General features: G+C 45.3%; 1 protein-coding gene and 1 long non-coding RNA gene across 4 annotated transcripts in view; one reads left to right on the forward strand and one right to left on the reverse strand.

The window, feature by feature from the left end:
- Window positions 1–15,106, reverse strand: part of slc25a21 (solute carrier family 25 member 21) — a 98,660-nt gene that overhangs the window by 51,656 nt on the left and 31,898 nt on the right. The gene's annotated exons all lie outside the window — the stretch shown is intronic.
- On the forward strand, window positions 2,457–6,971 carry LOC125707706 (uncharacterized). The gene is made up of 2 exons (XR_007382348.1): window positions 2,457–2,902; window positions 3,007–6,971. It is a non-coding gene; the product is annotated as an uncharacterized LOC125707706 (long non-coding RNA).

Raw genomic sequence — 15,106 nt, forward strand, 5'->3', positions numbered from 1 at the left:
GCTATGGATTACTGCTCATCTGGAAGATGAGTATCTCCAAAGTCTCATCTACTTCTAAGGCTTTTTAAGATCTTCTTCCATCCATTCTATTTACCCAAGCTTTCCAGACTGCAAAGCAGAGATGTGCCCTCGCTGTACTGTAACTGCCATGCTTCATGATACTGCTCCTACGATGCGGAGCATTAGCCTGGTGCCGACCGAAGAGATAATTACTGGGGTCAAAAAGTTAAAATGGTGTCTCATCAAATGAGGGCTCAAGACTGTGGAGATGACAGTGACCATGACCTGATGACCATCAGGAACTTCTCCCTCTCACCATATCCGACGGTCCTGTGGCAACGGTGGAGACCTTCAAGTTTCTCAACTCCGTTCTCAACGTCAACTCCGTCCTCAAAAAGGCCCAACAAAGGATGTACTTCCAGCGGCAACTAAGGAAGTACGGTCTGCCACGGGAGCTGCTGAGCCAGTTCTACACCGCAGTCACTAAGTCTGTCCTTTGCTCATCAATCACACTGTGGTTTGGAGCAACCACTAAGCAGGACCCTCTGGCAGGCGCTACAGAACTCTGTACACAAAACCCACCAGACACAGGAGTAGCTTCTTCCCTCAGGACATCACCCTCATAAACAGCTAAGCTGCGTCACCTGCCTTCTGTCAATTTTCCCCCCTTAAACTCTGTTTGCACTCAACCTCACACCTTATACTTTGTACATTGGGCTACCCATGTGTGTATCGTTCTAATTTTGTTTCTTGTATAGTGTAATTTATTGTTTGTATTGTCATTTATTGTCTAGGGAGTCTCATGCGAATTCCTTGTGTGCCCCAGCACACTTTACGAATAAAGCTGATTCTGATCTTTCATGGGTTAATCCCTACCGCTTACTGGACAACTCTGACCTGACGTGACCCCTACACCTAGAAATGGCTCTCACCGACCCTAAAGACCAGATATGCTGTTTTTCCTTGAACTGTGTGTCCAGCCTGAGCTACGTCAGACTAAGACTGTGTCCACACGGCAAGTGGCGAACTGAAAGGCGCTGGATCCGTTAACATTAAGAAGAGCGGATCAAAAAGCGCGTTTATAAGTACGTTTACTTTAGGTTCATGAGTTAAACATGCTTACGAAAACCAACCTGGTATCCCCCTCTCTGCACTTACATAGCAAAATTCAAGCAAAATTTCTCAGCTAAGTCTCAATATGACTTTAAGGTGACGTTAAATAATTTCTCCTCCATGCCATTAAACAGATTGGTTTCCAATTTGCTAAACCTACCCGTCACAAAAACCGAAAACCGCATCTGATTGGATAACCGCTCTGCTAGAGGTCAGCAAGCTAGATGAAAGGCCAATCAATGTGAACCGTGCGGTAAAAACCGAGCAGCGTTTGGCTCCTGCGGAGGCGTCCAGCCCACAGAGGGTGGCGCCGCTCTCCCCACTGACATACAATGGAGCAAAAATTTCCAGCCCAAGTCAGTTACTATTGGGTTCTTGGTCACAAGTGCCTTTAGTACATGATGAGCTTCAGAGGACGGCCTGTTCTAGGTTAATTCATAGTACCATATTCCCTCTAAGTTCTTCTACAGAAGCTTATCCTAGATTTCTTGCCAATGTTTCATATTCTTCATAATTTTCCGTTGATAAATGTAGAGACTATCCAGAGAGATTTCATGAAAATCTTGCGAAACACCTTAACGGCACATAGATTACTGCAGTTTAAAATAACAATGTGACCTCTGAATATAGGTGGATACATCATTTACTATAACAATGGATTGAATACCGACATAATCCATTTCAAGTCTAAATCTGATAGTGGGAACGAGGAGCTGTTTTTCTGAATGTATATTTTGCGCTGATCAGAATGAAGTTCTCAGTGAACTGCATTTCCATTACCCAACGTAGCACAAAAAAATGTGGAAAAAAAAATCTGGATGTGAAGGATTCAGAGGTGGAGATTTCAGGTCCAGAGAGTGTAAATCCAGACCAGGAATTGGTACCAACCAACCAGTTTAGCATAAAGAGTCACAGTCAAAGAGTACTCAACTGTTTGGTTGAAACAAAACCCTGATCTGGATTTGTACTCTCTGGACCTGAAATCTCCACCTCTGGAAGGACATGTATGAAATGTGAGCTTTTGGTGTGTATTGTGAGAGTGAAGCACATGTCCTCAGCCACCTGCCTGCTACCGTATCGCACAGCATGAGCTTGCAGCTGCTCATCGCCCTCAGGCAAACTGCAGATATGAGGCTACGGAGCCCGAACCCTCCCTGCCTATTCAGGGGTCACCAGCACAGGATGAGCAGCCGCCTTGCTGTATACCAGCTCTCGAAAACATGCTTGTACCAATAAATCCTCTTCTTTTCAGCGTTTCCAGTCATCCTGCCACACCATTTGATAGAAGGAAGACCTGTTTAGTTACTGTCACCTAGTGGAGAGTTAAGAGACAGTGATAGAGGGGAACAATGCAAGAAAGGGAGGGACAGATGACAGAGAAGCAAACAGGAGCATGGAAACTACAAAAGGCGGTTCACAGAGCATAGACCGAAGCTAAAAGGTACCGTGACACAGATGAGGAGACAGTAAATCTGGGAAGAATGCAGAGCCAAGAGCAACAAACTGTAGGTGCCTGTTGCCATAATTCTTTAGATGAAAAAACAGCTGGCAGAAATCTGAGGGGATAAAAACGACTGCGTGTCCAGCACAGAAATGGGCAAATACTACATTTATGTTCTTCTTAGGACTGCGAACACGGCAAGATTAAAGGGGGAAGTGCACGAGTGTCAGAGATCAGATACATAGACAATTGGTTACCACTCTCTCACTGGTTGAGAGACTAGCTGATATCTCCAAGTGAGCCGAAGAAGTCCAGCCCACCGTAAAAACATACCTGAGCCAATAAAAGGTGATAATGGACTCAATTATTGGTGGAGAACAGCAATAATGAAGTTTTAGTAGGGCAGTTAAAATCTTTAATTACTTGTTAACACCTTGTGTCTCTTTGGACAGGGAGACCATCGGCATCCCAGGAGTCTCTGGAGAAATGCTGCAGCCTTCAGGGCCAGAAGATGCCATCTCCAGGTGTAGACAAGAGTAGAGAGCAAAGACCCGCCTTAGGGAGGAAGGCAGCTTCAGATATCCTCTTCATAATGATTATTATTTGATAATTTGCTATCACATCATTAATTTGCAGCAACAACTGTCGGATCTCAGGGCTGCGCACGCTGGGACGAGACACCTCTAATTGTCCTGAGGTTGTCGGGGGTGTGGGGGAGGGTTGGTGGTTGTCAAAATGCTTCCCTTCCCCACCCTGCTATTTGTCAGGAGGGAGTTTCGGCCAGGAAGTCATTACCGAAGTGTAAATGCGCTCGGTTTTCCCTGTCTGACAGGGCATTTGGACACGCTTGGCTCCAGCTTATGAAGGGGAAACTGAGAAGTGTTCCACATCCCCTTTCAAAGTCCTTTCCAAACAGTTACATAACCCTTCAGCCAATGCATGGTGGTTAACATTGATGACTACGTGTTATTATGTTACATACCCTCCAGCCTAATGCAATAACTATGCAATCAGCAGCATGCTTCTTTGTGACTTATCATTATTTGATCCAGTGTAATTAAATTGCTCACGTCAGAAATGCACCAGCATGGCATCTTTGCATCACACTGGTAAGGCTGGTATTAGGCCGATGGACTGGGATTGGAGAGAAACTAAACTAGCTTGTTTAGGTCAGAAAATTAGCCTTTTGCGGGAATAACCTTTGTCGTCTTTATCCAGAAAGATGCTGCACACTTGCTGTGGCTAGGACATCGGCACGAAACGAATCAGTTCATTGAACATAAATGCAGAGGCTTCAAAAGGGCACGCTCAGTAGCACCTTCGTTATAGAACGACATCAATAATTATAGAAAATATGAGTCAGTTCCCTCAACTCTGGACACGCTCCAGCTGAGTGATACCCCATTGTCGTCGTTTTCCTCATGCAATATTTCATAAAATGCACAAAATCATTCGACGTCAGTCACTGTCAAAGTCTGACTGTACATGCATTCCTGCTATTATGTGTGATTATCAGCTGTCCTTCAGGGCAAGTAATGCGTCTGCACAAAATGGTTCTGCTGTCAAATTATGGGCTGTGCCAAAGTGAACAATGTCTTACATGAGGCTTACACTCCAGTTACTCAGTCGCATGTAGTCACTGGCGCCTCAAAACTGTGTATCTATTGCACAATAAAACAAGGAAATAAGCCGGAGCGTGTTCAAACAAATGTTCTGATGCCTGCGTGTCCTCGCAAGTTTACCTTGATGGGTCCATGAGAAAGAGTGAGCAAAGCCCTGGCACTCGCTGACTAAGATGAAGAATAGCTCGGAGAATCTGGAATGCCTCAAAACGTTATGCAACCAGCATCAGGTTTCCCGGCTTAAAACAAACAAGCTAACAAAAAGCTGCACGACATTTGAGACTAGCTGAGCGTGCAGTTGGTAGCAGGCAAACTGAGAAAGCTGTTAAAGTCCAGGTGCTCATTCGCTAAGCAGAAGTATCCACAAACTTAGGTGATTCGAGGCAGGTTGAAGGGTATTGCTGTTTGGTTCACTATCTCTGTGGCATATGTTACGTATGAACTCTTGACATGTCTGGATGCAAGGATGGACTTTAAAGGCGACATGCGTCTCTCAAACTAACGCCCTCTGAAGTCCAGAGGGCAACAGGCACAAGGTGACAAAGTCCAAAACTGCTGCTCTGTCTCCGTTTGAACCAGGATCCTTGCATTTCATAAGCAGCTAAAAAGATGAAATGTATCCCACCAAATTAAATCTCTTGTGTTAACTTACTTGTCAGGATTTAGGTGACAGGCAGATGAACATGTTTTTGAGACAAATGAGATACAAACAGCTCTGGACTCAGGAAGGAGCTGCTCAAGATTTCTCGTTTTTTTTAATTGAGGGAATGATGCAGCGAGCAGAGTCTTCAGTGGCACGTGGGACAGACGCGGTTTCCTGTCACTCAACGTACAGCTCGCCCTATCCACCGTGTATCTGGCCAGACCAAACCCGACCATGAGAAAACACTGCGGTGGAATGGGACTCGTTTGTTATGACTTCCCTACCTGCATCTTCTTGTGGGTACGTACCTCTTTGGGGTGACTGCAGTCACCTGGCAAGCTACTGCTTGCTCACACAGACGAATATGAGGGAAAGAAAAAAAAAACAGAAAAAGGCCAATCCACTTAAGAAAGTCACCTTCAGGTCAAAATCACAAAACACTGATTAATCACACTGAGCAAATTACAGGCACCTGTAAGCTTGGCTAGACACCAATCTCCCCATCCCTTTTGTTCTGACTCAATTTGGATTATATGCAGGAGAATATAGGTGTGTGAATATATAAAACTGATATTAAAGGTTAGACTAACACAAATGCAAAAACGACAACAACAACAACAACAAATGTAACTGAAATGTCCATCATTACTCTGACTGGTATAATTTCGACTGTCAAATTTAAACGGAGAATTATATTCCACACCCTTACCGCTCACAGACTGGCAGGTGAAAGACAATACAGGCAGGTTTTTCGCAGCTCATGTCACTGTCTGCGAGCGTCTGGGTGTGTGTGTGACGGAGGGTGAAAGAAGGAGCGATACAGCGAAGGAATGGAGCAACAGAGAGGAAACCCGAGAACGAGGAAGCTGGGGAAGGACACGGTGGCTCCAAGAGAGGCCCCCCGTCACTCAAACACGAGCAGCCAAACTTCTGGAAGAGTGAACAGCACCGCAACTGCACCCCAGAGTGAGGACCATTTATACCGCATGGAAGGCGCTGAGGTCTCCCTCAAGGGACATTCGGCTCTCCTCTGACATGTCATACCCACACTGCAGCTCCACAGAGATGCGACCCGAATCCTGGCAGCTATGCAGCCTCAGCATGAAGTAAAATATGTAACCTGAGTATGAGTGATATTGTGAAATGTTGGGCATTCATCAAAAAAGATGGCAAATTATTTTTAAAAGCGTTTTGCTCCCAAGACGGACCTTGTGGGAAATTCTGGTCTCGCCTCTTGCTCGATATGAGACACGGACACATAAGGAGACGAGAAGGAGCTTAGCAGCCACCTGCAGCAGCACCCATGGAGCCGGGGGTTAAGGGCCCACAGATGTGACAATACTGCCGAGGCCAATCTGTAACTTTCTGATCACAGATACAGAGGCTTAAACCCACTGAGCCACATGCTGCATATCTGGTATTAATTTGAATTCTTAAATGTCCAAAAAAAGTTGTCATTTCAATTAAGCGAAAACCTAACAGCCAATGACTGGATCATTGCTCCTGCTCAGCAATGTTGTGCTTCAATAAAGCGAATCATTTGAGTACCTGAATCTACTGAGTGGCCAGGTTATCCCATCAATGGACTTTTTTTTCCTTCCCTGACAGCACAGATATATTCCAGGATGACAACGCCAAGATTGTCAAAGAGTGGTTCAGGGAGTATGAGGAATCATTTTCACACATGAATTGGCCTCCACACAGTGCTGACCTTAACCCCATTGGAAGTCTTTGAGACGTGCTGGAGAGGACTTCACGGAGTGGTTCAACTCACCTGTCATCGGTACAAGATTTCAGTAAAAAAAATGTAAGCAAATAAGGAAGGAAACAAAAGCAGAAATGCTCTATAAGCACGTGTGTGCATGATGAATGCACACAGTAGATCAAAGCAAAAGGTGGACCAACAAAACTCGAAAGTGATTTTTCAACTTTTATTTGTATATGGTAATTATAAAAGAATTTCTTCAGAATCGATATTAATATAAAATGGTTATAAGACACTGAAAGCTATGTAGGTATTTTTTTATGAAGCATGACTCCGCAATAGCAATTTTCCATAACAGATAATTATTTTTTATTTCAGAGCACACCTTGGGTGGAATAGCGTCTAAGACCTCAACAAAGAAATGTAAAAAAAAAAAAAAAACAAAAACGGCAGATACGCTTGAATTTGCCATTTATAACTACCGGTTTGTGACTTTATGAAGCTTATGACTCATAGTACGTCTAATCACAGACTTAAAACACAACCTTTAAAATACTTTTTTCAGTCATGCAGTTACAATTAAAGGTGGTTTGAGGATGATTACATTAATAAAACTGACAACATTATTACACTTTGCCCGCATTACTAGCTAGTTGCTGTCATTAACACATACAGTCTTGTTTAATGCAAACATATAAAACTGAATCGCATATTGTTCATATCTCATCTATTCCACAATATACGTTACGTAACCGTGCTGTAACTACTGTTGACATAATTGTTTTAAAGGGTAAACAGCTACATAATGCTGTTTTAGCCAATGAATGACCATCGATGGGCACCTTTAAAATACCTGAATATTCTAAGCAATCTGATGACTCTTTTGAGTGCAAACTCTACCTTAATCTTTCCTAATGATCCTGGTTTTTCCAAAGGACGAGCTCTGGGCTGAAACCAGTCCTGGGTGGAGCCAAACCAGTAACTTCCCCAGCTGCTTAGTCTGACTTGCCAAACCCTCTGAAAATGGTACATTTCAAACCGAACCGGCAATAAGGTGTGACTCCACAGTAATGACACAACTTACATATGCTGAAAAATTATATGAGAGATAGTACTTAATAATGGTTAAAAAAAAACACTTTACTTAAAGCAGTAATCATAATGCATCATAGATACCTTCATAAGAAGGGTGTAACGGTTTGGTACGTAACTCGGTTTTGAAGTCACGGTTTGCTACGATTTCGGTACAGCAGGGGTAAAAGAGACAAAACATAAATTGCTTTTTTTTTTCTTTATTAAACAGTGGTTTGCTGAACAAAGTATGGCTGTCTTTCTTAAATAAAAAGTTTCAGTCAATACTGCTGCAACCCAGTAATAAAAAAATTGAAACATACTATATATAAAGTAAATCAAAATAAATACCCTCTCAATTAAACTAAAATAAATATCCTTTAAGGTGCACATTTAGAAAATGAACTGTATCTCAACTGTACCGTATTCACATTAGCAGCTAAAGTGAATATTGTCTAAAAAGTACAAAGCGTAACAAAATAAATATCCATCACGGTGCAGCATTTACAAAAAAATACCTGCGTTTCACTTGCACATTAACAGCTCCCAGCTTCACGTTAGGATGTACGCGCGCATGCGTAATAGCGCGGCTTCATCCACCCCTTCCCGAATGCTGCTCGGGGGGAAACACACAAACACACAAAGGTTCCGAATTCGCTGCTTTCCTTCGGTACACATGCGCACCGAACCGAAAGACCCGTAACGAAAATTTTCAGTACGAATACCTTTACCGTTACACTCCTACTTCATAATACATTATAATGCATTCAGTATTATAATGGTCAGTATAAGCCATCATAATGCATTTTTAAAGATTCTATAGGGCATTATAGATGACAGCTTCACAGAAGATGCATAATGTGTTACATCTTTTTATAAATAGTTATAGCCCTGTCTATAATACTTTATGAATCCGTAATGCATTATACACGAGTGCTTTAAGTATAGTGTTACCAAAAATACATCATAAACATTTCCGTATTTGTGGAAAACGGGGAGGCGGAAAAAAGCTGTACTTTAATCCATTTCCATATGATTGATCAAAAATGCCCCCCAACTCCTTTCTTCTTTTGAAGGTATATTAATCTCCTTAAAAAAAGGAACATCAATCCATAACGATAAAGGCACGCGAGCTTGACAGAAGGAAACATAAGCGAGATTAACAAGGACGAGATCATTAAGCAGAGCTTAAAAGGGAGTTTCCTAACATGGACTCAGCATGAGAACAGCACCGAGTCATTGTACCGTTCAAACCAAAATTTCACAGGACAAAGAAAGCTCTGTGACTCATAAGCTTTCCATTCACAGCTTCCCCATGTTTCAAGAAATGCTAAAAGAAAATAATTCACGCTTTACAGCTTGGGTAGTGTCCGGGCAGAAAGAGCTAGGCCTGCGATCCCCCAGGCCGCATAAACAATCCAAACCACAGCGAGGCTGGGGGTGTAGCCGTGCCGCTGGAGTGCACAGACACGCCCACAAATTCCCGCATTGGCAAGACCCTGCCAGATCTGTCCCCACAGGGTGACATTGTGCACCATCCGGCAAAAACAAGGGCGATGAGGGAGAAAGGCACACGTGTGATAGCTCGCAGAGACTCCGTGTACCTGCCTGTGCAGTCCCCTCTCTCCAAATGTTTACCTTGGACCAGACTGGCGACCAACTGTTTGCAATTGACCCTCTAAAGAGTCGAGTGTAGGGAATGAACATGAGCCTTTCCCTTTAGGGAGGGAAAAAGCCGCACGCACGCACTGGCGAGACTCACAGAGACGCACAAACAATGCTTATAGGTCAGCCCTGTAGGAGGAAATGTAGCAGAAGGGATGGAGTGAAACGAGGGCTGAGCAGGCAGATGACATCAGATCACTGAAGGACCATCGCTGCCTCACCCTGCGTGAGGTGGCCTTGTCTGCTAATGACAGTTTGTTAAGCACACAAGGTACAAAACTATGCCACTTTCATGGCTAAATTTCCATAAGCAAAATTTTATAGCAAAATTTCCCTTCCTAGTAGCTGAATATGACAATGTGTTTTGACGTGATTTTTTTTTTTTTAAAGAAAAAAATCAAGTTAATTCAACCAAGTCAAAACTGGTTTCCAGTTCCCATAAAATATTTGTACACTCCAGTCTACAGTCCATTATATCTTTTGAAACCACCAAATTGACTAATACTGAGTCTGTCATGCTATCCCACGATTCTCAGTGTGCCCTGCAATGAAGCATAATATAGTCATTAGAAAAGATTAATCTTTTGCTTTTTGACATATAGATCAATTGAATCTTCATTTCACCCAATAATATACATCTCTCTCATAGAGGAAAGATAAATCAAAACAGTGCTAAAAAAACTATTAAATAAAACATAAATAACAAAAAAAATCCGTCCTAAAAAGAAAATGATAGCCTTGAAATCAAAATGTGCTTCAGAAAATGTTTAATTTGCTGTTTATTTTGAGTACATTACTTTTCAAAGGGAGGAATTTCTTCAAAAGCTTCAGAACAATCATGTTCCAGACCTTCCTCATCTCCAGTCCCAGGCTCGTTAGCAGCAAAGTGAGTCATCAGACTCAGTTACGCAATTACGGCATCACACAGCTCGCCTGCCGGGCGCTCGCGGATTCTGCATGTCCGCCGGGGCCGAGATAAATCAGGCGGTCGCTCTGCAGTGGCCTTGTGTGCACTGGGACCATTATACTGGGAAACAGAAAAAAACACCAACAGTCCCACACTGAATGCGGTTTAGGGTGTGGGATGATCGCCTCCTCTTTCACTCCAAGGGAGCCAATATCGGGATGTATGAAGGCGCAGAGGATGCAGCCTGGAGGATGTTTCCGCCCTGCATGCATCCAGGGTCACCCTCAGGAGAGCTCAGATACCCCCCATCCGCACACTGTAATGACTCCTTCTGTCCAGTCCATCTAACGGCAATAAAATGAGGAAAATGTAAAAGCACCAAGGAGAGGACTAGTCATGTAGACTAAATAAAATTTCCTAATCCTCGTAAACTGCTCCATATGAGCACAACATGCTCATTCCATGCAAGACTCCCAGCAAATGGAACTCATTTCGGTGAAATATTACGGGGATTCAATCCGCTGCCTTCCTCCATAATGGGGTCCGTGTTTCCTTAAGCCCCTGTGCCGATCCAGCACCGGTGCTGCTGCAGCGCCGATGACAGAACGCATTTATTATGAAAAATGTGCAGGAAAATGTAAATGAGGGAGCGGGCGAATGGGGGGGGTGTGTGTGTAGTGGAGTGCGCGTGCGGACAAGACGCGGCACCCTGTCCGTGCCGGACACGAGGGGGGAACGAAAGTCACCCGGGAGGAAGTCCGGAATAGAGGGGCATTTTTCTTACTTTATTTACTAAAACAAACTCATACATCATGCTGTGCAGGGGCCCCCCCCCCCCCCCCCATCACCACCCTGTTCGTAATAGGGTCCACGTCGGTCACATGACATAGCTGAGTAGCAGAGGCTGAGCAGAAAGGGGAACCGGTGCCAACTGGGCACTTTACTGCAGGGCAGTCATTAGTCAGCACGTCACATGGTCCACAAACACAAATTACTGAATCATAACTCTGCCTGTATGCAAAGAACTGCCCCCTCCCACCCTACTGCCTCAAGGGCTAACGGGGGCACTTCCAGGGTGGACGTCACCGGGTCAGCCTGGGTCAAACTGGGTCGAGCCACGTCAACAGGAGTTAGCCGGACAACCGGGTCCCCTGCGTGAATCGAGTTGCTGAAACGATGTCACTGGGCCTGTGACCTTGTAGGATTTTTTGAAGGCTCATCTAAACTCAGCCCTTCGATGGGTGGGCACCCCATCCTGGCGTTGTTCCCTGCCCAGCGCCCATAGCCTCTGGGACAGGCTCCGGACCCCCGCAACCCTGTGGTTTCAGGAAACGGACGGATGGAAGGGAATCTAAACTCAATGATCAATAAGAGTGTGAGGGTCCAAGATTACAGAGATCATTACCATCAGCCCATCAATATAGGAATATACATCCAGGGTGAGATCTCACATGAAGTGCCAAAGGAGCACGAAGACAAGACATAGTGATGAAAAACTTGTTGTAAAGAATGGGGGGGCATTCTGAAATTTAGTCAAAAAAGGGAAACGATGGAATACGTGAAACGGAGAAAAGAAGAGCAGGGATAACGCAGAACGGTCGGCAGAGGCAGCTGCGCAGGTACGGCGGTTCTGCAATGCGATACGCATTACTGCTGACCACAGTTTACTTTCTTAACCGTGCCGAGCCCCGGTGGGATCGAGCTGGAGGGAAAATGCAGCTGCTGGAAAATCTGGGAAATTTAAAACATGCACAAAAATGTCCTTCAGCTCTGCTTTACGGACGACAAGAACGCACTTCTGAAAACCGACAGGATCGACCAAACGACATAAAACCAGTCTGGTCGTTTTACTCGTTTTATTTTAATGGCAATCACTGCTGTACAGCTTTAAAAAGATTTTTATCGTAGCATGACTAATGTGGAAATAGTTTTCCTGGAGAAATAACTAAAAAATTGCAACGCATTATCCTCCCGCTAGGCAGCTTCGGTTGGGCTTGTGAGGATCCACCAAGTGGCGCTGATGTTGGGGTGGCCAGCTTGAAAGTGGCCACAGAAGGCATTCATTTCACGCTCCTTGCACTGGAGACTCCCTGAAGGACAGAGCAGGAGGTGATGTGCACCTCCACATCTCCAGACAAGAAGGATTATGAGTCACCCCAGCAAAAACGTCTCATCTACAAGCTTAAACCAGCACAGTCACTGTGGCAATGCAACCGCATGAATCAAACCGTCCCAGGTCCTCAATCAACCGGGACGGCTCATATCCCCATTTCAATCCCTGGAGAGGCCGGATGCCATTTTAGCTTTGGCCCCCCGGGGGCCGAACCAGAGCCTCATCTGAGAAGGGGAAAGTCCTTCAATATCATACAGTTTCGTGTACTGACGGGTAACCAAATACCTATGAGATCGTTAGTCTCGTAAGGGATTCGGGGCTTTGGCTATCAGTAACCCTCGGTGGCCACATCATCCCCAAGAAACAACAAAAACAGACAAGAACAGCGGAAAAAACATCCACACCGGCGTCCAAAGCAATCCCACGCCGCCCTGTAAAGCACTTCAAAATAAATTCGATTCCTAAATGTTTAATCAGGCAAACTCCTTTTCCTACATGCCACTTTCAGCGTTTCCCCCCTCCCTCAGTATGTGTTCTCTTTTTCCCCCTAGAAACCCTGTCTCTTTTATGGCTGGAGGGTGATAATTTATTACAGGCAGTAGACGTGAGGTCTGCCTTATCTGCACAAACGATCATGAGCAAATCATATCAGAAGAAGCCATGTTTAAATATAGTCATAATTACAGCAATCATTTCTTGCTGTCCCCCATCCCCTATCCCACCCCCACTCTTTCTGTCGCGTTTCCTCTTCGCATATCCAGTTAATCCTTGCTCCTGGTGTGGGCTAAAGCTGACAGTTGCATGACAAGGAATGTTTCCCTTTGTAAAAGCCCACTTCCTCCTTGCAAAGTTTTAGCCTAATTGAAACATTTCCTATTGAGCTCAATCAGGAGGGCAATTACCTAATTATTCGCTTATGCCTCGCTCGGCCTCCTGAGAAAGAGAGAGAGAGAGCGAGAGAGAGAGAGGGATGTTGAAGGAGGAAGAGAGGACGCTTTGCTCTTACTAATTTGGAAAGTAGGTTTCATTAAAAAGTCTTTAGGATGAAAAACACTGAACCTGAGACGATGCATCAGGCAGCGGCCGGGCGGCAACGGAATGACTTATTGCAGCGACATCAAAACGTCGTAACATTACACTTGCCTGCATCAATCAACGGGCTTTCAGGATGTTTGGGAATAAACAGTCAGTGGTCAGACCAATCAGCTGCAAAGCAGGTTGCATCAGTAAATCCCACCCTGTTTAAAGCACACATACACATACACACACATACACATACACACACACACACAGGGGAAATCTCAGGTCCGCTCCACTCAAGCAAGCAAAGCCAGTATTTATGGACTAGTGGGGCAAACTGATCAAACGGGGGAAAGCCGCCCAACTGGGTGGGGGGTGAAACGGAAGCAGTAAAAGCAGGAATGCTCAGTTTCACAGCGGCTCATCTTCAGCCCACACTTAGTAATCTGCTCTGATAAAATATTACAGACTGACAGCAGGGGTCCTCTTTTACTAGGAGAAGCTGTGACTTGTTACTTAATTGGGCCGACAAAATATTTAAGGAGGTTGGAGGGGGCAGCGAGAAACATGGATCAAACAGTCCAGGGCCGTCAAAGAGGAGGAAGGTAATATATTACCAACCTGTGGAAACCCTGAATACTTTCGATTTGAGCCTCTCCCCTCTCTCTCCCTTCCCCATCCAGCGCACTACAAGCGTGGCTTCAGTCTTAAATCAATCACTTAAATATATGAATAAATCAGCCTCCTGTCTTGGTCTAGGCACACATGCCATAGTTTAATTCACCCGAGCAAACGGGCGGAGCTGCCGTATTTCAGGCCAACATGTGCGCCACTGTTGTCTAAACAAGCGCTCCGTGACAGGGCCGCGGAGAGGCAGCCCCTGGCCCCGGTTTGAGGTCATGGAAAGCAGTCATAAAGCGGCCTTTCACCGCAGGAGAGGAGCAGGGGGAATGGAGCAGCTCGGCCCGGCAGCTCCTCTGCTTCCAGGCCCAGAAGGGCATGCCCGCTCGCCCGCCCGTCTGCTCGCACACGCGCATGACGCTTTGTAGTGCAGGGACAGAAGAAAAATGTAGCGGAGATCCCACACGAGGTGGGTGGGCCGCTCCTCTGGGCCGTAATGGACCTGGCATGAGATGCTCTCCGCCCGCCCGGCACGCGGTCGGCATACAGACACTGCAGCTGAGTCGGGCTCCCTCTCTCCCTCTAAGCTCCCTGCTGGTCGCTAATTCAATTTAACAAGGGGTAACAGCAACCACTGAAAAATTATGTCCATCCTGTGCTGTACTTCAGAAGAACTGGCCGCCCCCCCCCCCCCCCATCCTTATATCTGGAGTTGGCTTCCCATTCAGAAAAGGGCTCTCAACGTCACACTTGCCCCCCCCCCCCCTCAATTTGCTCTCATGGTTTAGCTATTGCTAAACATGCCAGAGATGTGAAAACAGTGATTTTGACAGCCGGGTGTTGCCAACCCCCCCCCCCACATCACTAACCTGACTATGCCTCACGTTAAAGGCCGTGCAAGTCGCCGTGAATCTGGATGCTTGGTTTATGGCCGCGTACAAACGGCGCTCAGTACAAAATGAGTTCTTACCTTCAAGAAACAACAGGAAGACCCAGAAAGATAAGAGTGAAGGGGCAGTATTGGAAGTGGGGGACGCCCAAGGGGGTTTCCACCCCACGATCCCATTTGGTTCAGAACATCGACCACTGAAACGCTCAGTCGAAAACCTAAAAGTCCTGCAGATATGATCATCCAGACCCCCTTGACTGGGAAGGCAGCATGCAATTAAACCAAAAATAACGCTT

The sequence above is a fragment of the Brienomyrus brachyistius genome, chromosome 14 (genome assembly GCF_023856365.1).
Source record: "Brienomyrus brachyistius isolate T26 chromosome 14, BBRACH_0.4, whole genome shotgun sequence".
Taxonomy (NCBI): domain Eukaryota; kingdom Metazoa; phylum Chordata; class Actinopteri; order Osteoglossiformes; family Mormyridae; genus Brienomyrus; species Brienomyrus brachyistius.